Here is a 25,371-nt window from a genome sequence, read left to right as displayed (position 1 = left end):
TCCAACGTTGCTCCCCACATCCAGCCCAGCCCATGTCATCTGATCCTCAAGAATGCCGAGCAGAGCAGCAGAGCAGCAGGAGATGAACGCCCATGGCAGGGAAGCCGAGGTATACGTTTTCACCAACAAGAGAATGGGTACAAGCCAAACAAGGACCGGACGGCACATTGTAATGGTAGACGGCAGTTTTCAGACAAAACCTGTCAGCGTATCACGGTGAATTATACATAAGGAGGGGGATAAAATCCATAAAACCTCCTTAATTTATAGAAATAGAACAAAACATCCAAAATAGGCAACTACGTGGATATTTGGTTCTCTAACTCACTGGAAGTAACATTTATTGCCAACTTTAGTGGTATTCTTTTTGATAATATTATTGAAATACCATTTTGTATTTCTAGCATGTCCTACGGGCCTCTCTATGGCTCACTGTGAGCAGAGCACCCCGCTCAGTGCACAGTGGAGTTGGTCCCCCCAGGAAACAGAAGATAGTCAGTGTTGGGGCAACCCACAGAGGAAATGAATTTTGAGGGAAGGAATAATATCTCAATGGCAGAAATCAAGTCCATTCTCGAATTCCAGATCGAAGCGTTTCCTCACATATGATTTTACTTAATGAGCAAAAGGAATTAAAAGACCCTTGAAGGTTCCACGATATCGTAGAGGTTTGAAATGAAATGTGGTTTACAAATCTTCTAATACTCCACCACACACAAGACACACGTTCTTTATAGACAAGGAAATAGCTCAGAGATGTTAGGAATATTTCTGAGATCAAATATGCAGTAAATGGTAGAGTCAGGATTCAGACCCTGGTCTCCTGGCTGTCTGTTGTTCTTGCTTCCATACCACTCAAATACCACATGATTTGAAAGCTGCCAGACCTCCACCTGCAATGCTCATCAGCCGTTCAAGAAACAACGTGGCACAATGGAAAGTGCTTTGGAGTCAGACTGAGGTTTAAATCCTAACTCTGTCACTTACTAGCATGTGACCTTGGACAAGTCAACGAATCTCTAAAGCGAGGCCATCAACCCACCCCACAGTGTGGGAGTAAGAATTAAGTGAGATAATGCATGTCCAGTGCTGGGTGGGGGCCCGGCACACCACGGCAGCTCAGGGAGCATGTCTGTCATTACAATCACATGACCTCCTTGAAGGCTGACCCAAAACCCTGCACTTTTGGTCTCAGCCTCAGAAGAGTGTGGTCCAAACACTTCATCCTTCTTCACAAAAGCAGTATGGATATCTCTTCTCAGCTGTGCCCAACTGGAACAAATCAAATCCAATCTGGACTGTTTAGTGTTTGGCACCATCTTTAATACTAATCTCATCAGTTTTTATTTTCATTCTCTAGTTTATCCAAGCAAGCCATTTTTAGAAGCTAGTTACTTTAAGCCAGAGCTGCCAATAAAATAGACTTATCTTGAAAAAACACCAGGATCCTTTTGAAGGAATGTAAATATAAACAACACACACGATACAGGAAAATTTGATAGGAGTTTGGTCATTGGTTTGGATGCCAGCTCAGCTCTAAACTTGCCCGGTACTATTTTGGGGTATTAAATCTATATGTGTTTCATGTCCCAGCCACCCTGCCATCCATTAGGTTTGAACGTCCTTTATGGAATGAACTTGATCCCCACCCCCCCCCACCCCCCCCCCCCGCCTTACTTTTGGTCTCTCTCCAGAGCAGCTAATGCGCTGGCATAGTTCTGCCATTTGTCAGCCAGAAGTCTGGTTACACATTTGCTCGTCAATCTAAACCTAACCTATTCTCATACGAGCACTTGGGGTTTCATGTAAATCAACCAGACATTCTGTCATTCACCAGCAATATCTCTCCATAGTAGACTACACCAATGTGCCTTCATGAAATATTTCACTATGTTCGTGGAAGAGATATTCAAATGAACGTGCTTTTTCAGGAATGGTGACACCAGAGTGTTATAAATCTGTTCATTACCACAACAAGGATAAATGGTATTTGTGCCAAAGACTTGATAACGGGTGCAGTAATGCATCTCAGCACTTTCTGAAATTAAAGGTCTGCCCTGAGAGGTAAGTAGTATAATGCATGACTAACAAACGCAAACCCAAACTTCGGAGCTAAGTTTTCCTCATCCGTGTAATTGATCGTTTCCGACAGACGCTGCCTCAGGAAGTTCATAACGTTACTTCAATGCTCTGGATATTAACATCCAGGTGAGGCTGAACCCATGGTTTGTGAAAGGGCGGTTCCTCATTAATTTAGCATGCTTTATTGTGATTTTTCTTACTTTTGAACTCACACATGCTTTTAACAGCTGTACTTCAAAAATCTGCTATGGTTTAAGAGCAGTATTTCATGGAATTATTGGTTCATCATTCAGGAAAATATTTTAACCTTCAGTTGAATAGGGTCTAAAAGCAGCTTTTTAAGATATTTGTTTCTGGTTATAGTGATTAATCGTTAATTCTTTTTAAAAATAGGCAATTTGACTCTGGACTTCACTAGGTCTTTTGGCGTTTTCAAGGGGTCACAGAGGAACTAAAGAACTGGGAATTTAAACAAGAAGTCTTATCAGTTCTCATCAACACATGCATGACATTGGGCCGGTTAACTTCAGTGTTACTAGATTATAAAATGATGTTTTAATGTAGACCTAATTCATGAGAACCATAGAAAAAACGAAGAGGGGAAGGCTGCCAGTCTAAGATATTTACAAAGAGCTCATTTTACTTCTACAAGTATCTGAAAATGCCTGGTATCATTACTATTCACTTTGAGCACTGGAAGCATGACTACCAGTGCTATATTAAAAAAAAAAATCCAATATCCGTGAAAGGTTATGCATCCAAAGAATGTGTCCTCTAAAATTAAAGACTCACAGAGTTCTATCGTATTGGCTTTCCACATGCCTAAGATGGACAGAATACAGATTCTGGTCAGAGAGCCATGGTGTTCCTTTACTGTTGTGGATTCTGGACAGGCTCAGCAGATCATAGTTAAAGTTTTTTATCAGTGGGTTTCAAACATAAAGTCGCTTGGTCACAATATAAAGATCAGTGTGTACCTAAGTAAAATTCTGTGCCTTGGGGAAATGCAGAAATGCAGTCTCATTCCTGTACATTCTGAGGTGGCCTTTTCCTCTATCTGACTTACTCCCTCTAGTGTTTTCTGGATGAAGTACAGGGACCTAATGCTGCACTTACACAAAAAGTTATTGCAATCTCTCAATATTTTCCCCCCTTATCATACACTAAAGCACACTTGCCATCAGACGTTTTGACATGAACACTGAGTGACTGCAAGAATTTTTTTTATTGGAGAGTCTCAAACTTAGATTCCTGTATTCCTACGTCAGATCCCCAAAGCAGGCATTGACTTCTAATCTGTTAAGGTTACATTCCTTCTCTGCCTTTGAACCCTTATATTCTAATTCACTTTTATTGTGATATGCAGAAGGGGAAAAGATTCTCTAATGACCTAAGGCACACAAGCAGACTTTACTTGGACATGTGTTCCAAGAATAGGACATAACACTTCGATTCTTCTAAGTTACCCAAGAGGTTCAAGGTGTTTTGCCTCAAGAGAAAAGTGATTAATTTTTTTAAACAGCCTTACGGAAACACTGCATATTTTCTGCCACAGAAGCCCTTAATCAAACCAGGAAGAGTAGCTTCTTGGGAAACGTACTGCTTATGGACACTTTTTCTTTACAGAGAAGAAAATATACTTCCAAAGCTGTCAGCTGCCGTTGCTGCTACTTTGGAAACCAGCCACAGCTGATGTGAGAGCTAACTATAGGCCAGGGTCATCTGGGGATCTCCTCAGCCTGCTTACCCAGATGGCCCCCATGCCTCGTTGGAGTGCGCGGGCTTGCCGGGCCAGCCCAGAGAGCTATTTTCGGTTGGAGTTCCCACAAGAAGGCCCTTGATTGTCCTTCATGCTGCTGGCAGTCACTTTTATACTTAACCATTCTCAACCATAATCTGCTTGATACACTGGCCTCTTCTTCCCTTTATAACATCTTACCCGTTTCCAGACCCCCAGAGAGGGTGCACAGGTATGACCAATGATAATATTAAAACGGACCTTACTGATCTTTGTCGAACAACACAAAGCTTCCTGACGCATACGTCTCTACTACATCAAAGTACTTCACTCAGGTGCCTGAGCAGGAAACCCCCAGGCTTCTTTAGCTTCCTTCTTTACTACTATCATCCACCAGCCTCTAATCCCTGCCAGGCCTTGTCCATTCAGATCCTTAGAGATCTCTCCTATTCCATGTCCACTGTCATTACATTTCACCTACTCTTGCCTGGATTGCTGGAGTAACTTTCCAACCAATCTCCTGCCTCCAATTCACCAGCATTCCACCATTGGTTATATTTCAAAATTACAAATCAGAATGCATAACACTTCTTTTTTTATAAGATTTTATTTATTTATTTATTTATTTATTTATTTATTTATTTATTTATTTGAGAGAGAGCGCACTAGAGAGAGAGAGCACACGTGAGAGTGTGAAAACACGAACAGGAGGGAGGGGCAGAGGGAGAGGGAGAAGCAGACTCCTGCCAAGCAGGAAGCCCGACAATGTGGGCCTCTATCCCAGGACCCTGGAATCATGAGCTGAGCCTAAGGCAGACGATTAACTGACTGACCACCCAGGCACCCCTGGAATGCATAACTCTTCTGTTTAAAATTGTTCCTCGGTTCCCCATCACCTACCAGATAAATCTCGTACTCTCCAGATTGGCATTCTGCCTACTTTTCCAGGCTCATCTCTTATCATTCCCTTCATGCCATCTTTCCATCACTTCCTTCATCACATAAATATGCCCCCTCCCTCAAACCCTCATGCTCTCCCATGTCTTCGGATCTGTCTAGAGATCTTATCTCCCTAGTGATCTTCTATATTTATTCCATCAAGATTCAGTTCGAGCATTATCTTTTTGACGGAGCTTTTCTGACACTCTTCCAAAGCTCCCCATAGACTCACAGAGTTCTAGCGTATTGGCTTTCAACAGGCCTAAAATGGACAGAATAAAGATTCTGGTCAGAGAGCCATGGTTTTCCTTTACTGTTCTGGATTCCGAACAGGCTTAGCAGATCATAGTTAAAGTTTTTTAGCAGTGGGTTTCAAACATAAAGTCATTTGGTTACAGTATAAAGATCAGTGTGTACCTGAGTAAAATTCTGCGCCTTGGGGAAATGCAGCTCACATGCACGTGTGTGCAATTAGTCCCTCCATCCAGGATGCTCCATAGGCCGCTATTGACTCTTAGTTCTTGTATCACTACACACACACACACACACACACACCACAGAAGCACAGAGTTTGGACTCTCCCTTACTAAGCTGTGAGTTTCTTAATGTAAGAATCATATTATTAATTTTTTGTGTGTTCTCAACATCTACAGCCATACTTAAATTAAAGAAGTATATAAATTTTGTCGTATTCATAAAAATATAAGTCTCACAAACAAATCAGCCAGTCATATCTAGAAAAGTGTATTTTAATTTAAGTCCTGTCTTTACCTATGCCCTTTGCTAAACAGAACTTGATTTATCAGGTTCCAAGCTGAGTTGTGGTCTAAGGACCGATATCTGCACTTCAGGAAAGCTGATGCTTTTGCCAAGAGAAGAACTACAAAAATATTGGGGACCAGGGAATTAGGTCAGAGAAGAGTCAGGAGCAAGGATGTGCTGGGGCTGAGATGTGCTGCCCAACGAGCACAGTCCAGTTCTGGAAGACTCTGGGACCAAAGGAGCTGTTAACATTGAGACAGGCACCATGCATGGTTCATACATATTGTATGCCTCTAGGCTGTCTCTTCTCTTACTTACATTCCTATATCCTCTGTTCATCCATGCAAATTCCCAGCTTAGATCTAGGCTTAACCTGATAACCTTGACTCCAAGATCAATTACTAGCATGGTTCTTATCTTTGCCTTTCTAGGTTAGTCATTTCCCCCCACAGTGCTTTCCCCAAGACAAATACTTCTTCAAGAGCCTGCTGAGGTTGAACTAATGTCTGCCTACCTTAGGTGACATTTGAGTCACAGTTTATGACCCACAGTCTTCCCTGTACCTCCTTGTCACACCAACTATCAACCCTGCTTAAGCTCTGCTCAAAGCTCAAGCAGAAGTTTATCCTCACTAACTGAAAAATTGACTCCCAGAAAAGTATTTTGATCAAGAAACTCTTCCGGCTAGCCTCCATATCTAAACTTCTCTTACTCTTCGTCTTTCAAACTCTCCATTTTTGCATTCTCTTATTATTAAAAAAAAAGTTACCGAGCCTTTCTTTATGTGCCAGACCTGAGATATGGGTGGTAAATGAGATAAGCACAGTCCTTCTCCTCAAGAGTTTGCCATCTGGCTGTCTCTCTATTGTTCCTTGAATCTGACCTACATATAGGAATCTGTCTGTGTGCACTGAATATGCTCGCACCTGCCATCCCTCTGGGCCTGTCTGAATTCTTATAACTCATCAAGGTCCCATCCAAGTCTTCCCACCAATGCCTGGTGTTGTCTCTCTCTTATAGCAGGGCGTATTAAGAACTGGCTAAAGCACCATATCTAAGGATGCTGTGTAGAGAACCAGGGATGATCTCAAGGAAGCCTGTAGTAGTATCTCCAAGGGCTCTGTCATACCTATCATTTGTATCAATTGTAGATTTTGATGTACATAGAAGAGGCATGCTTACTCCTTGTGTGAATAGCATGGGTGGATAAGAAAGCTATCCAAGCACAGAATTCAGATGTATTCGTTATCTTTCGCTCCATAGCAAACCCCACCAAAACCGAGTGGCTTACACAACACGTGCTTATTATCTTGTACTTTATTTAGTTCACAAATGCAGCAGCAGCTTAGCTAGGTGTTTCTGGCTCAGGGTTTCGCATGTAGCTTCAGTTAGGATGTGGCTCAGGGCTGCAGTCATCTGAAGCCTTGACTACGGTGGAGGATTTATTTCGAATCTGCCTCACTCACATGACTGTGGGCAGAAGACTTCAGGTCCTCACCATGTAAGCCTGTCCACAGGCTGCATGAGCGCCCCCAAGACATGGCACCCACTTCCCCCAGAAAGAGCAAGTCAAGAGAAGAAGAAAGTCAGTTCCTTTTAGGAGCTAGTCTTTGAAGTCACACACAGCATCACTTCCACTTTATTCTGTTTGTTAGAAACAAGTCATTAGGTCCACCTGTACCCAAGGACAGGAATTAGGCTTCACCCCTGGAAGGGAGGAGTATTCAAAAATTTTGTGAATATATTTTAAAACTATGGAAGCTGCTAAAGAATGTTGAAGATTGGAGCTGTGGCCTAAATCTAATTCTCAGGTGTGAAAGACATAATTTTACCTCAGTCTGAATGAAAATTCTTTTGAGGTTTAGTCAACAGAGGTCATTACGGGCCTGCTTCAAAAGGATCCTAGCCTTGGATCCTAGGCCACATGAAACACCGGGTGCCATCTGGGGTGAGGAAGTGAGTCATGCCTATTTTACTGTGTTGGGGTCAGACCACAGCAGAGAGCTGTACTCAGTTTAGGGCACCACGTGGAGACACATACCGGGGCCCATGTGGAGGACAGCAAATAGGATGGTCAAGAAATTTGGAATCATGTCCTATAAAAGGTTGTTGAAGGAATGAGAGATTAAGCCAGAGAATCCTTAGGTATGCTGTGGTTGGTGTGCTCAGGAACGTGAAGAACTTTCATGTACAGAAGACTTGTTCTGCTCACCTTGTGCTGCATCCAGAACCATTGGGTTGAAGTCATAGGAGAGACACTTTGGATCGATGTAAAGAAGGCATTTCTGAGAGTCAAAACTGACCTAAGGTAGAAGTGGCTACCTTCAAAGGCGACTGGTATTATCAAAGGCATTGAAACAGGCAGAGCGCTGACCTGGCATGTAGGAGGAGGGGACTGGTGTGGTGTCCTTGCATAGACATTCTGTGATCTCACAGGCACTTCCCTCATGTCGCTGTGGAGTTACCATAACCGCAGCATGGAGTAAATTGATAGCAGTGGGCAGACTCTGTTCTCAGTTGGATTGGAGAGCAGGCATGTTTTTGGTTTTTCAAACAAGGATCACTTATTAGTTCACATTTCTGTGAGTTGGAAATTTGGGCTGGGCTTAGCTGGTTGGTTCTTCTGCCAGTCTCATCTAGGCCAGATGGCTGGTCTAGGACAAGCCTGACTCACGTGACTGGTGGTTAGCAAGTTGTTGTTGGGGCTTTGAGCTTATTTTTATGGTGCTCTCATGGATCCAAGGAAGCAAGAGCTGGTAAGCCTTGATGTGCCAATGCTTTTCAAGTCCCTACTTGTATTACATTTGCTAATACTCAATGATCAAAACAAGTTACATAGTCAAGCCCAGAGTCAAACAGATTTCTTGATGGAAAGAGTGGCAAAGAGGCCAGCACACAAGAAAGGTATTTATGACCATTTCACAGTCTACTACAGAGACCTTTTCAAAATTACCTAAATGAAGCCTAGATGTCACTTTGGAGATCCTTCTGCTTTCCTTGAGAATCAAAACTCATCCATTGCTGCATTACTCTGCATAATCCAGACCACAAGAAGGGTGTTTTCTCTGTTGTGATGAGCCTAATGACAATATGGAGTAACTACTGCCCAGCAGCCATGTACAAAGGGTTCAGACCATCCCTAAGAGTGGACGAAACAGGGGAAACCTCAGCCTTCAGGAGGAGCCTCCTATCCACTTGGGGGAAACAGAAGAACAAGACAAACTTAAAGAAATCTAAGGGACCAAAATGGCAACATACTCCATGACCTGTGAAGGGAAGAATGGTGTTTTAGAGGAGTTTGCAGATATATTCTGGGCCCCATTTTCATTCAGGAATAAGGCAACATGGCACCTAGTAAGCAGCTGCTCCCTGGTGGTAACCCCCAAGCTCTGCGACTAGACATAGCCCCACTTTCGTGTAGCATTTCCAATTGTTTCTTAACATTGAACTCTGCTGGGGTGCCTGGGTGGCACAGTGGTTAAGCGTCTGCCTTCGGCTCAGAGCCTGATCCAGGCGTTATGGGATCGAGCCCCACATCAGGCTCCTCCGCTATGAGCCTGCTTCTTCCTCTCCCACTCCCCCTGCCTGTGTTCCCTCTCTCGCTGGCTGTCTCTATCTCTGTCAAATAAATAAATAATTTTAAAAATCTTAAAAAAAACACACAAAACATTGAGCTCTGCCATTGCTGCCATTTGAATCGGCACTTACCCTACTGTTGTCTTACAGGAGAGATGAAGAAGATACCTTTGTTGCTATAAAAAAAAATTTAAAAACTAAAGATAGGCCAACAGGGCTGTGATTTTGTGGAGAAAAGAACATTCCTGGGTATTCAATACACCAAGAAAATGTATCTGTGTCCAAAAAAATACCCTTAAGAAGCTATCATATAACAGCTTCATGCCCTCATTCATTCACGTTGCCCACCTGGCCCCTGTAGTCATTTGAGTTTTCCACTCTCAATGAATGAATATCCACCGTATTATCCAAGCTAAGTCTTTAATAACTTGTAAGATTTTGCTTCTTGCTGCACCCTTTGCTTTGTGTAAAATGAGATAGGGGGAGTTGTCAACACATATTTGATTGACCAATTGATAGCACGGGGTCAAGTTTCTGGGAGAAAATAAAGGTGAGGGAAAAGGACCCTTTTCTTCATTTAGATAATATTTTGTCAAACCCAAGTGGCCGATTCACATCTAATCATTGTATTTTAGGCAGGGACAGCGGGAGCTTGCTGTGCGCCTCCTGCCCAGTCCTTATCCCTTCGATACAGGCAGGAAACAGAAGGGCTCTGCGTACAGCAGTCACAGACCCTCATCAAAGACAAACCACTAAGTCACAAGGAAAGGCTCGCCGGCCCAGTGTTGGCTTTTGGGAGCGACACGCAGGCCCACGCTAAGGAGCATGGCCGCAGCCTTCTCCCTTTATCTTTTGGGGGTGGAGGCTGAGGAACAAGGCTCCCTTAGTTTCCTAACAAATGACCTGCTTTGGTGAAGTAAGAAAGGGAGGGCTGTCCCACAGCCAGTCAGTCGTATGCCAAGTTGTAGCGATGTTAGTATTTCATGCCACTCATTCTGCCTAACAGACACTCGCCCTGGCTTTTTCCCATTCCTTTCAGCGAGATTGCAGCTGTAAATCAGCAAGAGTGTCCCCGGGCTGCTGCTTCAGGTGGTTGTCGGGAGCAGTCTGAGAGTGGGAGTCTTCAGAATAATTTAGAATATGAGTCTAAGAGGGAAGGTCAGTTTTGCTATTTAGAACCAGAGCACTGGACCAAACTTGGCTTTGAAGGGATGCTCTAAATGTCAGCCTTGGAATTTGAATTTAGAATATGTGAAAAACACAATAGTTCATGCTTTTACTGCCATGAGACTTAGTTTGAGTTCTCAGCTCTGACCCTCCGAACATCCTCTAACCTGGGGAGGCCTCTTTAATAATAATCCACTTTGGATGGGTAAAATCGTTTTTTACTCATAAGAAGAGTTCCATTTGTAGCTCCAAGAGGAACATAGGGTGGGTGTTGTTTTTTCTTTCTTTTCTTTCCCCTACTTCTCCCTATTTCCTACACCCTCCAGCCCCTGGCAACTACTTTTCTACCCTCTGTTACAAAAAATTTGACTTTTTTTGTTTTTTAAAATTCCACATATGATGGAACTAGAGGGTATTAGGCTAAGTAGAATAAGTCAATCAGAGAAAGACAATTATCATGATCTCACTCATATGTAGATTTTAAGAAACAAAACAGAGGATCACAGGGGAAGAGAGGAAAAAATAAAACAAGATGAAACAGAGAGGGAGACAAACCACAAGAGACTCTTAACTATAGGAAACAAACTGAGGGTTGCTGGAGGGGAGGGGGATGAGGGATTGGGTAACTGGGTGCTAGACATTAAAGAGGGCACGTGATGTAACGAGCACTGGGTATTATATAAGACTGATGAATCACTGAACTCCACCTCTGAAACTAATAACATATATATGTTAATTAATTGAATTTAATATAAAAAATAAAAAAATAAAATTCCACATATGATTGATAACTGTGCAGTACTTGCCTTTCTCTGTCTGACTTATCTCACTTAGCATAATGTCCATCTGTGTTGTTGCCAATGGCAGGGTTTTCTTCTTTCTTATGGCTGAATAGTATTCTTTTGTGAGTGTATATACCACATCTTTATCCATTCATCTTTTGATAGGTTGTTTCCACATCTTAGCTATTGTGACTAGTGCTGCAATGAACATGGGACTGCAGATATCTCTTCAAATATCCTATTTTCATTTCCTTTGGATAAATACCCAGAAGTGGGAGTGCTGGATCATATGGTAGTTCTATTTTTAATGTTTTTAGTCCTACCTCTTAATAACAGTGCCAAGGTACTTTGGCAAGTACCTTGACCTTTCTGGGCCTTTTTTTCTTTCTCTCTAAAGTAAGAGACAGAGTTATTCAGAAGAATAAACGAGAAAGAATTTTGTGAAGTATTAAGAAGGCCCAGTTAGAAACCATGGTACAGGATGCTGAATGGCCGAAGTTGCTCAGCCAGCAGCTGTAGAATCAGGGCTAGAGCCTGTGCCTCAGGACTCAGCACCTAGCCTAGCACCAGGTGGCTTGTTAACTGAACTTACATATATTTTCCTCTGACATCAGCCCGTCTGAGCTAAGAACTGGATTGATATGAGGCACAAATTAAGTAGAGGGTGGAAGGTTAGATCTATATACTTCCTACTGCCCTGATCAGTCTACCCTGCAACTCCTCCAGATTTATCTAAACCCCAGCAAGTGCCAGACACAAGCAAGACTCGGTAGGCATTCTTTAATGGAAAGATTCTAGAGCAGAAATCTATTATGGCCCCATTGCTGGGAAGCGTGAGGGGAAGGGTGCAAGGGGATCTGGAAACAATCCGTAGATATGGCAACAATCCACAGATGTAAAATTCACTGTAACTCCCTGCCTAAAACTCTCTGCTCTGGCCCTGACCTCATGCCCGCAGCAGATCTGCCTTTTCGTTGGGTGTCTCTGAGTAATTCCCCCTCAGTAGGGAAACTTAAATTTCACCATGGACCCATTTCACCCTGCCATGATTTCTGCTGCACACTATCTCTCAAGTCTTAAAGAGGACTCTCTACGGACTTAAAGAGGAAGAACACAGACTCTGGGGACAAAAGCCAACCCCCTTTTTAACAGCCTCATTCTTGGCCAGTCCCACACTAGTGTGTTCTGTCAGAAGCCACTGGGAAAGAAACAACTCAAGTAATATTTAACTCTGATCACACTGTTTGCTTTAATTATTAACATTTGGCAGCCAGAAGAAATAACAGCACTTCATCTAGACACTTAAGAAAGAAAAAGGAACAGCTCATACCCCAGCCTTTATAAGATGTTTGAGCAATCATCTTGGATGGGCACATGCAGTCTTCACACATACCAGCAAACACTGTGAAGTGTGATGACTGATTCATTCACTGTGCAAATATTTATTGAACTGGCACAGCTCTAGGTGCTGGCAATACATCGATGAGCAAAACAGACAACAATCCCTGATCTTGTGGAGTTTATATTCTAGTAGGAGGTGGAGGAGGCAAATAGTCAACAACAAACATGATAAATAAGGAAATTATATGGTACGTGAGGAGGTAAGAGAAAAATAGAGCAGGGTAGGAGGAATGGGGAGTGCTGGGGGAGAGAGGGCCCATTTTACATGAAGTGGTCAATATTGGCCTCATCAACTGGTGACAGTTTAGCAAAGTCTTAGAGGAAGAGAAGAAAGCCAAAGAGGTATCTGGAAAGTGGTGCTAGAGACAGACAGAATAGCCAGTGCAAAGGTCCTGCAGTAGGAGCATTGAGTGGAGTGTTGGTAGAACATCAAGGAAGCCAGTATGCCTAGAATGGAGTGGGCAAGGAGGAACAGAGAGGAAATCAGGTCATAGAGGAAACAGTGACCAGATAGGTAGGACTCTATAGACTGATATACAAACTTTGTTTTCTTTAGTGAAATGGGACCATTGGAGCCTTTGGGGTAGAGTGATCTGACTTAGGTTTTAAAATGATCCCGTTCTGTATGGTTTCATTATATGTTCAGGCAACGTCACAGAGATAGACCCTTTGCACTGAAAACAACCACTCCCCTTGCTTTTCCTCCAAGATGTTCAGAGTTGGCAGACTTCCCGGCTAACACATCAGCATCTCCCGCTGAACTGAACTCATCTGTGTCTCCCTCATGACTCCCTGCCCCTCTGGAAGCAAAACCCCATCATCTTCATCCCAGCCTCACATAGAGATTGACAGAGAGAAGGAAGAATCCCCTCTTTCCCTGTTTGCAGCTTCCCAGTAATTCAGACTCCACCTAGCAAGATCCATTAGAGCTAATTAACGACCCTCCTTTCAGTAGGTGTCTCCTCACTATGATTAATTCTCGGTCAGAGACAGAAAGCTTGTTCCATTATGGTTCTTTTTAAAAAATTATTATTATTCAGGCTTCTAATACTGGCGTGAACTGCGGGTGAATTTCTGAAGTCATGTTACTTAGCTGTCACAACTAGTAATAGAAAAATTCAATTTATAAAGAATTAGGAGAGGCAGGAGAGGCATGCTCTTCGGTTTAGAACAAAGGAGATCAATCCTGACACAATGGCAGCATGACATCCGTGGACTTTGAAGATTCCAGCCTTCCTCTTCATTAATTAGAGAGAATCAAGAGTTCTGGTGGTTAATTATTTGCAGAAACTGTGCTCTGCAAAAGCAGATGCCAACTCCCTCCAGCTGCCTCCAGCAGCAGCTCTGCATGATAATTAAACCGTGTGTCAGTCCCAAGCTCGGCCTGGGTGGGCAAGTACACACTTGGATGACCACTGCCGTCCGCCACCCCTCAGGCTTAGGCAGGGCCGCGGGACTTCCTCACACAGGGACCCCGGAGGCTGACACTGTTCTGAATGGACTGCCCTGGATAGGTCGTGCTTTTAAAATCCACGTCAAGAAACCCAAGATCAAAGTCAGCTAGAATCTGCTCTAGAGAGTGTGTGTTTGGTGGGGTCAGGGGGTCAAGGGTATTTGCCAACAGGGTCAGTTGGTAGGTACTCTTGTGTCGGCCACTGCGGCTGCTGCTCTTGTGCCAGAGTTAATCGATTTTCTTTAAAAAAACAAAACAAAACAATTTTAGCTTTAATGTTCTAATTACAAAATAATATATCTCCTTTGTATCAAATTGAAGCAATGTGGAAGTGCACAAAGTAAAAAATGAGGGCTCCTCTGTGCCCCCTTCCGATCCCACCCTCCTGAGACCCATAATAAGGTTTGAGGCTTTCCTTCCAGACTCTTCCTATGCTTCTGGTTGGGGTCTTTGAATTCTTTTCTGACCCACCAGGAGCTGACATCTTAACATGACCTTTTAGCATCCCTGCTGCTTCTCTGTACCCATGAGATCCACCGCTATCCTGCTCCTGTGCGTCCACAAGACTCAGCGGCAGATTTAACACAGGGCAACTTCGACTTGGAGTTTTGCCATTGGACTTGACCACATGGACTGGCATAAGAAAGCACTGGCACTTCATTGTGTGATCTGAACATTTCTATGCTGGACACAAGAGGTACATCAGACAACCCCGTCTTGGTGTTAGCCATGCATTGGCAACTAAATAGATTGAGCCCAGTCTTTAACTTAACGGATATTGTTGGAAAAAAAGAAGATGCACCTTATAAAAGCCATCAGCACTGTTGAAGTAAACAGATGCCTTTCATCTGCTCATACACTGAGGGGAGGGAAACAGAATGCAAGGCCGCTCTTCCAGAAACAGAAATGTTGCTGGAGTTAGCCCAGGGGCCTCATGTACCATAGGTAAGGCAGTAGACAGAGTCACATCTCTAACCTGCCCTTCCAGGCATCAGTTTCTTGGGGAATGAATTCAGAGGACTTCAGCTCTAAAGCTGAGCAGGGCTGGGGCAGGAGGGGTCTGATTGGCATTCAGGAAAAGCTGCAGGCGGCAGAACGAGGGTGGCTGCCTGGCAGGCCTTTCCCCAAATACCCAGATCGCCCTGGGTGTTTTGACATTTGCTGGCATTAAGACCCTGCGGCCATTTCACAGCCCATTTATTTAAGGTATTTGAAACTTTCTCCGCAGGGCAGCTAAGGTTGTATCTTAGCTCGGCAGACATCAGACCTTCTCTCGAGTTACCAAGTCGTTCTGACCACTTCGAGGTTACCAACTCTAAATAGCAGGAAGCAAGTTTTATCTACATCTTGGTTATAGCATGTATTAAACTCGTTTGGGATGATCTGCCTACCGGACTGTCTCTCCTACTGGAAAATTGTCTCCTCGAGGGCATGTGTTTTAAGCATTTTGGTGCTGCCGGCACCTAGCCGGAACTGGGATATAGGTTTTTAACTCGGTTTTACTGGGTTTTTATTACGTGGTATTTGTTTGGTGGCAGGTTTTCTGTGGTGGTGGTGGTAATTGTTTCCACAGACAAAATTTGACACATGATATGATGGTTAGTTTTCTGTGTCACTTGGTTAGGCTTGGTTGGCGCCCAGTTACTCAAATATTAATCTAGGTGTTGCTGTGAAGGTATTTTGGAGGTGTGATTACCATCTACAATCAGTTGACTTTAAATGAAGGAGATTACTCTTAATAATGTGGGTGGGCCTCATCCAGTCACTGAAGGCCCTACGAGCACAATCTGAGATTTCCCACAGAGGCAGAAATTCTGACTCAAGACTTCAGTACCAGCTCCTGCCTCCTGAGTTTCCAAGCTGCTGGCTTGCCGTATGGATTTAGGATTTGCCAGACCTCACAAGGGTATAAGCCAATTGCTCAAAATAAATACCTATATATCTATACCTATATTTAAAATCTCTTATTGGTTCTGTTTCTCTGGAGAACCCCAACAGATATGCAGCATACACATGAATCATGTAAAACACACTGTTCATTCATTCCTTCAGTTCACTCAACAAATATTTTTTTGAGTGCCTACTAAGTGCCCTGCATTGTGCTAAGTGCTAGAAATAATGGTGGAAAGAGTCCCAGATCTCAAAGAAAGCTTTGATTAAGGCAAGTCCAGGGCGATGCTGGAGGTTTCCTAAAGAAACAAACCCAGCCTAGAATCTGCAGGAACTAGACTCAGACGGTGAGTCACCTGCAGCTGCCCTGGCCCGGGGCAGGGACAGCCAGGATTGGCACAGACCCAAGAAGGAATAAAACACTTTTGCCCAGGCGTCCAGGGCACCCAGTTTCACAGTACCAAGAAGAAAAAAAAGAGAGAGAGAGAGAGACAGAGAGGAAAAGAAAGGAAGAAAGGAAGAGAGAGAGAGAGAAAAGAAAAGAACAGAAAAGAAAAGAAAAGGAAGAAAAGAAAAGAAAAGAAGGGAAAAGAAAAGAAAAGAAGGGAAAAGAAAAGAAAAGAAGGAAGGAAGAAGGAAAAGACAAGACAAAAACTTGAAGGAGAAAGAGAGATGTTCAGGGTGGTTTTTCTGGATACAGGCAACCTTAAGGCTGAAAAAGCTTTCTTCCTCCTAAGGTACAGATTCTCAAGAACTCCCCCGCCTGCTGTGATGGGATTAACTCACCATGACCTCACTTCCTTTCCAGGAGCCCTGGGGATTTCTCCTCTGCCCAGAGGCTTCAGGGAAAGGCTGGCTTTGGGTTCTGTCACTGCACCCTAAACACGTTGGCCCAGAAACAGGGCTGCTGGACATGAGCAGGAAGAGCCTTTGTTCTGCAGATTGAAAAGTGGCCCCTTTTAAACTGGCTTTTAAAGGAATATGCTATCCTGATGTCTGTAAGTCTCGGTTGAAAAAAACCTAAGAGAAAGCAGTGTGAAAAGGGAACAAACCAAAAGACTCAAAGAGAAGGCTGTGGGAGGCTTGTCAACCTTCGTATAAGCCAGATCCTCCCTTAACCAGGTGTAGGCCCTTCCAGTCGACTCTCTCCCTGAACGAGAGCATGACCACGCCTTTCCCCCCTCACTTGAGGACGAAGTAGCAAGAAGAGGAGGTGAGGGTTTCCTTTACTTCAGGAAGCTGTGGTTGGGACTTAACCGATTTAGCTAAGAGGCATCCACGGCTTCAGATCTCTCCCTAAATGGGACTGAATCCCCCAGGTCTTCCCTGAGGGGCTCACTCAGGAGTTGTGGGGCTCCAGAGCTAAGGACAGCAGAGCTACCCACCAGGTAACTTGTAGTAGAATCTTCCAGGTTCACAATCATCTTACTCTTGCTCTCCAGGGTCTCCTCTATCTTCCTGGTTATTTACTTACCTAAGAATCTCAATAAGCTTAACACTTCCTTGGCTGAAAAATATCCAACTAATTTTGAGGAAGTTTCATCAGCCAAGAGGGAAGCCCAGAGCTATGATGGGCAGCCCAGGTGTCCCTGTTCCACTCCCTCTTCAGGGACTCATCTGAAGAATGCAAATGCCCAAGCGAGTCATGTTCCCGACAAATTATTTTTTGCACTGGCCCTTGGGTTCCATTGTCCTGCAGCAGCCTTGGTGCTGAGGACACAGACCTGCAGAAACTTTCCTCTTAGACTTGGCTTGATTACTCTGGTCTCTGCCATCATTACCCTTTGGAGAGAGAAAAATGGTGCTCACTTCATCCTTGTCCTACACTCCATTACAATGCCTATTCGTGTGATTTGGGGTGGAAGAGGATGCCTACTGAAGCTTCGAGAGAGCCTGGCTCCGTGTTAAGTGGGCCCCCTTCTCAGGGTACAGAGGTACCAGCCGGCAAGCCTTCTCCTCTTTCTCGCTGAGTCTTTGATTATCCACATTTGTCACTTGTATTGGCGGACAGACCTTTTTATTCTTTTATTTCTGGCCTGACAGGCTTGTGTAAAAGGAAAGAAAAGCTACCCGGATGTATGTGTGCCCTTGGCGGATGCTGTTGCCTTTTCTCCAAATATCCAGGGCTGTTTTCCGAACTCCTCCTAGGAGAGGTCTTTTCCTTCAGCCCATCCCTAGGCTTCTGGAAGGAATTGCTGTAAAGGAGTGGCCATAGGGAAGACTTTTTTAAAGAAGATTTTATTTATTTATTTGAGAGAGACAGAGAAAGAGAAGAGGCGCAAGTTGGGGGTGAAGAGGTGCAGAGGGAGAGAGAGAGAAGCAGACTCCCCGCTAAGCAGGGAGCCCAATGCGGGGCTCGATCCCAGGACACTGAGATCATGACTGGAGCTGAAGGCAGACGTTTAACCTGAGCCTCCCAGGTGCCCCACCATAAGGAAGACTTAACGAGTGGTTGGGAGAGTGCATTAGGTCCTGGTGCTATTTGTGAGCATCATCGCGGATGGAAAGGCAGTGGAGAGGTGAACCGCCCACTAACTGGGTGATTGGAGGTGTTGATCATAATTCCTGCTTCATAAGGTTACTGAGAACTTTAAATGAGATCAGGTACATAACGTGCTGGATACACAGTGGTTGCAAAAGGAGTACTGCTTTCCTGGTCTTAGAAAATGTTCGTATAAACCCATGTTACAGAGAGTCCCATGTGGCACGCCTCACTAGAGTGGGGTGACTTAAAGCAGGACCCCTGGAGACAGACCGCTGGGCTCATCTGCCACTTAACAGCTGTGTGGATTTAGTGTGTCTCTTAACCTCTGTCTTATTTTCCCACCTGTAGATGGGACTGATGGGTCAGCCAAACAGGCAGAAGAAGCATGCCCCCAGCAGAGGAAAAAGTCAGCGCAGAAGTCTGAGGTGCTAGGGGATGGGGAGGGTTTCAGGGCAAGCCTTGTGAGTGGCTGGAGTGGACAATGGGATGAGAAGAGAGGAGGGGAGGAAGTCAGAGAGGCCATGGGAGGCCAGGCTGGGCTATGCCTGATGGCCACTGTAAGAACGTTGCTCTTTATTCCAGGCATAGTGGGAGCTTGGGCTTTATTTTACGGGCAAAGTAGTGTTGAAGGTTTGGGAGCAAGAGAGCAATAGAATAATACGATGTGAGCTGCTCAGTGGTTTTCCAGTCTGAGGAGCACAAAAAAATCTTCCAGGGAGGTATCGTATTTCATTCTGGTAAACAAGGGATGGTCTGGCTGAAAAGGGAATGAGGATCCAGAGCCCCAACCATCACCTCCTTCTTTCTCTTGCCTTTCCCAGAGACCTCAGGGGACCCTCAGTGTTCTTGGTATTAGGGAGGGGGCTGGGCCAGGTGTGCGGGATGGTTACAAGCTATAGACACTGCAGGCAGGACAAGAGCTCAAGGCTTCTCCGGTAACCCAGAGGAAAGACCCTGAGTCTTAGGCTGGAGTAAGGGGGATGGAAATGGAGCAGAGCTGATGAAGCAAACGTATGCTTATGTTGTGTACAATCAGTAAGACAAAGTGTATTGCAAACCAAAGAGATGACCATCTTTGGGATTTGTGGGGAATATTTTCCAGATGGCTGGTCTGCATGGAGGTGAGGGAAGCTAAACAGCAATTTCTACTTGTTGGGAGGATAATATCAGATTTAGAATAGACGCCTTTCTTCCTTCTCTCTACATAAGACCCATATGAAGTGTTACCTCGTGGGCTGTATTAACCACTATTCCCCCCTCAATCTGCCAGCCTCATTGGCCTCCTTCATCTTCCTTAACCGCGTCAGAAATGCTTCTGCCTCAGGCCCCGAGCGCTTGTTCTCTCTGCCTTAAACGTTCCACTTCAGATATCCTTCACTGCCTTGGGTCTTCGCACAAAGGCCACCTCCCAGCCAGGGCTTCTGTAGCCACTCCACCTTCTTGACAATTCCTAGCTCCCGTCCCTGCTTTGTTTTCGTCATTCCTTAGCAATTTTAACTATCTAATGAACTGTATGTTTGACTTTTTAAATATTGTTTATTGTCTCTCTCAGCTGCAGGACATAAGCTCTATGAGAGCAGGGACTCTTGCCTCTTTCCTCTCCCCAGGGCCTACAACAGACCTTGGCACAATGGGGTTTTCATAGAGACTTCTGGAGTGAATAAAGGACTGCTTGCTTGTGGGAGAATTATCACAGGGTTCTGCACCAGTCAAATAATTTAGTACAGAGGATTTGGTACATATATTTTTTAAAGCAGCAAAGCACATTTATTGTGGCTTATGTGGTGATCTGTAAATAATTATTTTATTCCTTGATTTGTTAAAAAGACAAAAACATATGCTAAACAAGGTGTGTGTTAGTCCACATGAAGATGTGAGACTGCTTTCGACAAATATTTACCCAGAAACTCCCAGGGGCCAGTACAGAGGTAGGCCCTGGGGCACGGGGATTAGTGAATTTGGTAAAACATTGTGCGCTAGTTGTCTTTTCGATTTTCTTGAAGCATTTCTAAGATGCATACCGTACACCTGCAGCTTACTCCTGTGGTGTCACTGTCCTCACAGACCACCCCCAGGTGACAGATAGGGTGAGTTCTTGCAGCTCATTTTTAAGTCAGCTGATGGAACTTGGAACACATTGTCTTATAGAACCTGCATGATGAAGGGGAGAGCTTCGCAGGTAGGGCTATTTGAGAATAATGCAGTTGACGTACCATAAATCAAAGACGAAAAATTGGAGAAAAGAATACTATTGGATTACCAGTCTCAAACAACAAAATATAAATTGAATTAGAAAGGGTGTTGTTATGTGCTTTGGGTGACCATGCTTGAGAAAAGCCTTTAAAGATGTTGAAAAGGATCTTTGAATTCCTCAAGGGAAGCTGGAAGTCTGAGTTTCAATCTGGTGACCTCACATTTGGTGTTGCATCCATGCCAGTGCCCACATCCCCCATTCTTCCCCTCTCCCACCTTTTCCTTGGTCTTTGCCATTTCACCTTCCCTTTTGCTGGCTGTTTCCCTTTACCAACCCCTGCCTCCTCCCTGTATCTTTAATTTCCTTACAATAAAAGAGCAGTCACAGGAAAAGAGCCTGTCAAGACCACCTGTTTAGGAGGATGTGGTCTCTTGTCTAGATACCTATAAAAAAAGGGAAGATGTTTCCATGTCATTCAGGGATATCAGAATTGTGGCAAATTCAATAGTCTTGGGATTATTTGTTTGCTTGTTCTGGCTTACTTGTTTGTTTTTTAAATTAATGTTATAAATTATCTTTATGACTCAGGCTAGGAGATAGGATCAAGGTGAATATGAAGGTGTATACCTCCTTTTTGCCCACAGAATATCTAAGGCAAGGTAATAATATACTGTGTTGTGATGGGGTTTCACTCTTATTGGAAATGGGAGCTAGAGAATTCTTAGATCCTCATTGCTTTAGTTATAATAGAAAGAAATGTATTTAAGGACCAGGAGATAGCTGGTCCTGTCATTATCTAGCTGAGTCATGGAGTCAGTCCCTTAGGACTGTTTCCTCATTTCTAAAAGGTGGACAATAAATCTGTTCTTCCAATTTCATTCTGTTGACAGAAACAGAGTAGAAATGAAATTGCTCTTAAGGCTTGAAAGAAAGACTTGAAAACTCTAAAAGCCATGGTATTATAAATTACCAAAAAGTTAACTCTGCAATGTTATCATCATCTGCATAATTTGGAAAAGCTTAGCCCTCTTACCTCACCCAGGGAAGTCCCAGGTTTTAAGCAAGAGTTGAAATTACTCCGAATCTGATATTTGTTTTGAACCATTATCAATAACATAAGCAGGCAGCTTAAGTCTTCAGTGCTATAAAATCTATTTGTAAAAGGAGAGGCCAGAAAGAACAAATGCTGGGGTTGCGTGAATGCTAAGTTCATGTCTGCATTTTTTCTACTGGCCAAGTTAGGTCATTCACACTTTATTTTTTTTATTTTTATTTTTTAAAGATTTTATTTATTTATTCAACAGAGATAGAGACAGCCAGCGAGAGAGGGAACACAAGCAGGGGGAGTGGGAGAGGAAGAAGCAGGCTCATATAGCAGAGGAGCCTGATGCGGGGCTCGATCCCATAATGCCAGGATCACGCCCTGAGCCGAAGGCAGATGCTTAACCGCTGTGCCATCCAGGCACCCCAGGTCATTCACACTTTAAAACTGGGAAGAGGGCGCACGCATTTCAAGTATGACATCAATGGAAATCTTCCTATGTCAATTGCAGAATAAAGAACTTTTCTCCCTGTGGGGCCTGACTCAGGTGTCTAGAATATACACTTGCTCACAAATAGCAGGAGTGTTCAGCATTGTGATTATTTTTCTCCACCTGGATCGTTTGGGGATTTCAATTCACTCTGGGTAAATGATTAGTGTGTATCCTTGTAGAATAAAAGCTATGATGTGTGAAAGAGACTCACAAAGGATGTTAACCATTGGTGCTATTCCCCTAGCCAACAGAGACTAGTATGGGCACAGTGCCTTCTGCTCTAAGACTTACTTACACACCTGGCAGAGTAGTTTCAGTTCATCAAGATTCTTTCTCAGAGGCAAAACTTGGGGGCAGACAGAAGACATTTTCTGTTGTTTTAAAGGATCAGTGGATAAAGAATCAGGAACCTGACATTCTTATCCTGAATGAGTGACAGTATGACTATGGGTAAGCCACTTGTCCTCTCTCGACCTCAGTATCTCTTCCATGAAGGGAGAGGACTCTTCTGGCTCTACAAATGCCAAGAGAGAAAGCCAATGTAATAAGTGCTACCTGTCCAGTTTGCCACACATCTCACCAGGTGGGCCTTATCTATAGGTAAATAAAGAGGTAGAAAATGAGGCCAAGTGGGCCAAATAAAGCCCTAAAGCAGATTTTTATAGGCCCTTTATAATAGTTGTTAAATGTTTTTATGTCATTTGAAAATCCTTAAAAATCAGAAGATGTCACATAAGAATGTAATTTCTGGTTGCTCTTGAAAAATCAAAAGATCTGGCTGCATTAGGATCAAATCCAAATATGGCAACAATCAGCTAGAGTTGGGTGGGGCTGTCCCCTTTGGATCAGACACATGAGCTTCTGTTTACCACAGTCCCCACCACTCCCTATTGCTACCTATGCCTCGTCAACTTTATGCTATCCTTCTGATCCCTGTAGGCACTCAAAATTATGATCGTCACCCTAATATCTCTCCCAATCCCAGATACATTAATTTCCACTTCAGTACCTTTTCTGAAAGTAGATTTTCTGCAGAGAGAGAGAGAGAGATCCTTAACACCCTGGCATGAAGTAGTTGAGTGGATCATTGTTGTCCAGAGAAGAGGATCTCAGGGTTCTAGTGAGGAGAAAGGAGGGCTGAGAGGCCAGGAAATGCCAGTGGAAGGGCAGAAGATTAGGTAGAGCAGCTCTGCACGATAGAAATGTCATGCAAGCCGTAAGTAAGAGCCACTTACGCAATGGAAAAATTTCTAGTAGTCACATTAGAAAGAAGTAAAAAAAAATAGGTGAAATTCTTAACCAAACATACCCCAAATAACTTCATTGCATCGTGTAATCAATTTAAAGGTTATTAATGAGATATTTTACATATTTTCCACACTAAGTCTCTGAAATCCAGTGTGTATTTTATATGTGTAGCACTTCGCCATTCATACTAGCCACATTCCAAGTACTCAATAGCTCCGCGTGGTCATGGCTCCCATAGGGGACATCACAAAGTTAGAGAACCAACTTACCAGTGTTGCCTAGAGCTCTTGCTAGCTACCTAGCATTCAGAAGGGAACCACATGGATTGAGGGCTCACTACACATTATATGAAATAAAAGTACAATTCATTTTCTTTTCGTTTGTGTGTCTCACTATAAAAGGTAACTAGAGCAGAGAGTAATTACCATTGAAATGGTATTGCAACTGGTATTGCATGGCTTTCTATTTTTTTAGCCTCAGTTTTCTCATCTCTAATGATGGCAATAATTGTACTTACCTTAAAAGATTTCTATAAAATTTATGAAAATGTTTTACAAGCTATAAATAACTATGCAGATTTAATGAAAAGAACAATAGCTGTGTTTTCTTGAATGCTTGAAACTTTGCACATATTGTCTTCCTCTTTATAATATCTCTATCCAGGGGTATTATTATGCTGATTTTAAAAGGAGGAAACTGAGGCTTTTAGAAATTAAATATCTTGTGCAAATTCACACAGGTAGCAAGTGGCACAGCCAACTATGGTTTTGAAGACTGGTTGGGTTAGATTTGTGGTATTATTCTAGCCAGAGAGAGCAAGGGAGAATGAGTCCTACCTTTCGCTTTTTGAGACACTTTGATAAGCATTTTAAAGACAAAGAAAGTGGAGCCTTATAATTATATCCAGGATCACACATGCGGCAAATGAATGGTCCTGGTGGATTGAGAATTGGACAGTCTCTAAAGTTGTCATTCTTGTTTTAAGTCCATTGAACTCTCTGAGCCAAAGGAATCTCCTGATTATTGAGATTATTTTTTAATTCCAAAAGATGAAGAATGAATCCCTTCAAGGTCAAACTTCTTCAATGGGTGGAAATGAATGCATAGGGCTGGGAGGTAAATTTGTTACCATTGGGTGATTCTGTCTCTTCTTTCCTTAAATAACTTCAGTGTGAGTCCATCCAATTATTCCTGTTCCCTAGGAATTGTGTTACCATTTTTTTTAAAGATTTTATTTATTTATTCGACAGAGATAGAGACAGCCAGTGAGAGAGGGAACAGAAGCAGGGGGAGTGGGAGAGGAAGAAGCAGGCTCCCAGCGAGGAGTCTAATGTGGGGCTTGATCCCAGAACTCCAGGATCACACCCTGAGCCGAAGGCAGATGCTTAACGACTGAGCCACCCAGGCACCCCTGTGTTACTACTTCTTTGATGAGATGTTTTATCATTGATTTTCTTAGCTCCAGCCTGACTCATGCAAATATAGATAAGAGAGACAGACTATTTGTCACCAAGTTCCTCCACAACTGCATAGAGACTCTGTGTGAACTGAGGCATTGTTGCCACCAGAAAAATGCTGCTTCCATCACAGCAAGTCACATGATTTGTTAGTATACATTATTTTCAATGTGTCTCCTCCAAATAGCCTTTCCAGGTGGGTCCCTCTTCCTGCAGACACATCCTAATCCTTCCCAGTGCGGTACCTTTGTACACACTGTTCCCACTGCCTGGAGTGCCTTGTCCTAATATCTCCCATCCAAGTCATGTTTGTGCTGACATCAGGATCCTGACAAGTCTAGGCTGCATCGTTTCTATGTCTTTGATATCCAAGCACCATCCACACCTCTCATTTTAGCCCATCTCACGTTCCACTGTGTTTTGTCATCAAATTTGAACATGAACTTAGTTCCTGTGTGTATTTTTGTCCAATTAGGTGAAGGTTCCTGGAAGAGAGGGCCTTCGTTTCTAGTATTCTACACGTAAGCAGTACTTAACACGTTTTATTTACCAATTGCTTGAAGGTACTTATTCTGTACAATGGGGTTAGGTCTATAATAGGTGTGTAATTTCTGTTGAATTAAACAAGTTTTAGATTTGAAAACCATACGAGATTAGTTCTT

The 25,371-nt window shown here is 43.4% G+C and overlaps 1 protein-coding gene across 5 annotated transcripts in view; it reads left to right on the top strand.

The window, feature by feature from the left end:
* Positions 1-1,800: 1,800 nt before the first annotated feature.
* ITGB6 (integrin subunit beta 6) overlaps positions 1,801-25,371 on the top strand; it is a 127,284-nt gene continuing 103,713 nt past the window's right edge. For 3 of the 5 annotated variants that reach the window (XM_087860976.1, XM_087860982.1, XM_045780978.2), the window contains exon 1: positions 1,802-2,064. The gene's annotated coding sequence lies outside the window, so the exon portion shown is untranslated. Of the gene's footprint in view, positions 2,065-2,152; positions 2,209-25,371 lie in introns of all 5 variants that reach the window. The other 2 variants (XM_087860973.1, XM_087860968.1) reach the window with 2 other exon arrangements.

This window comes from Ursus americanus, chromosome 1 (genome assembly GCF_024610735.1).
Source record: "Ursus americanus isolate L20-20 chromosome 1, mUrsAme1.1.p, whole genome shotgun sequence".
In the NCBI taxonomy this organism is placed as follows: domain Eukaryota; kingdom Metazoa; phylum Chordata; class Mammalia; order Carnivora; family Ursidae; genus Ursus; species Ursus americanus.
This window is presented reverse-complemented; position numbering and strand designations above follow the sequence as displayed.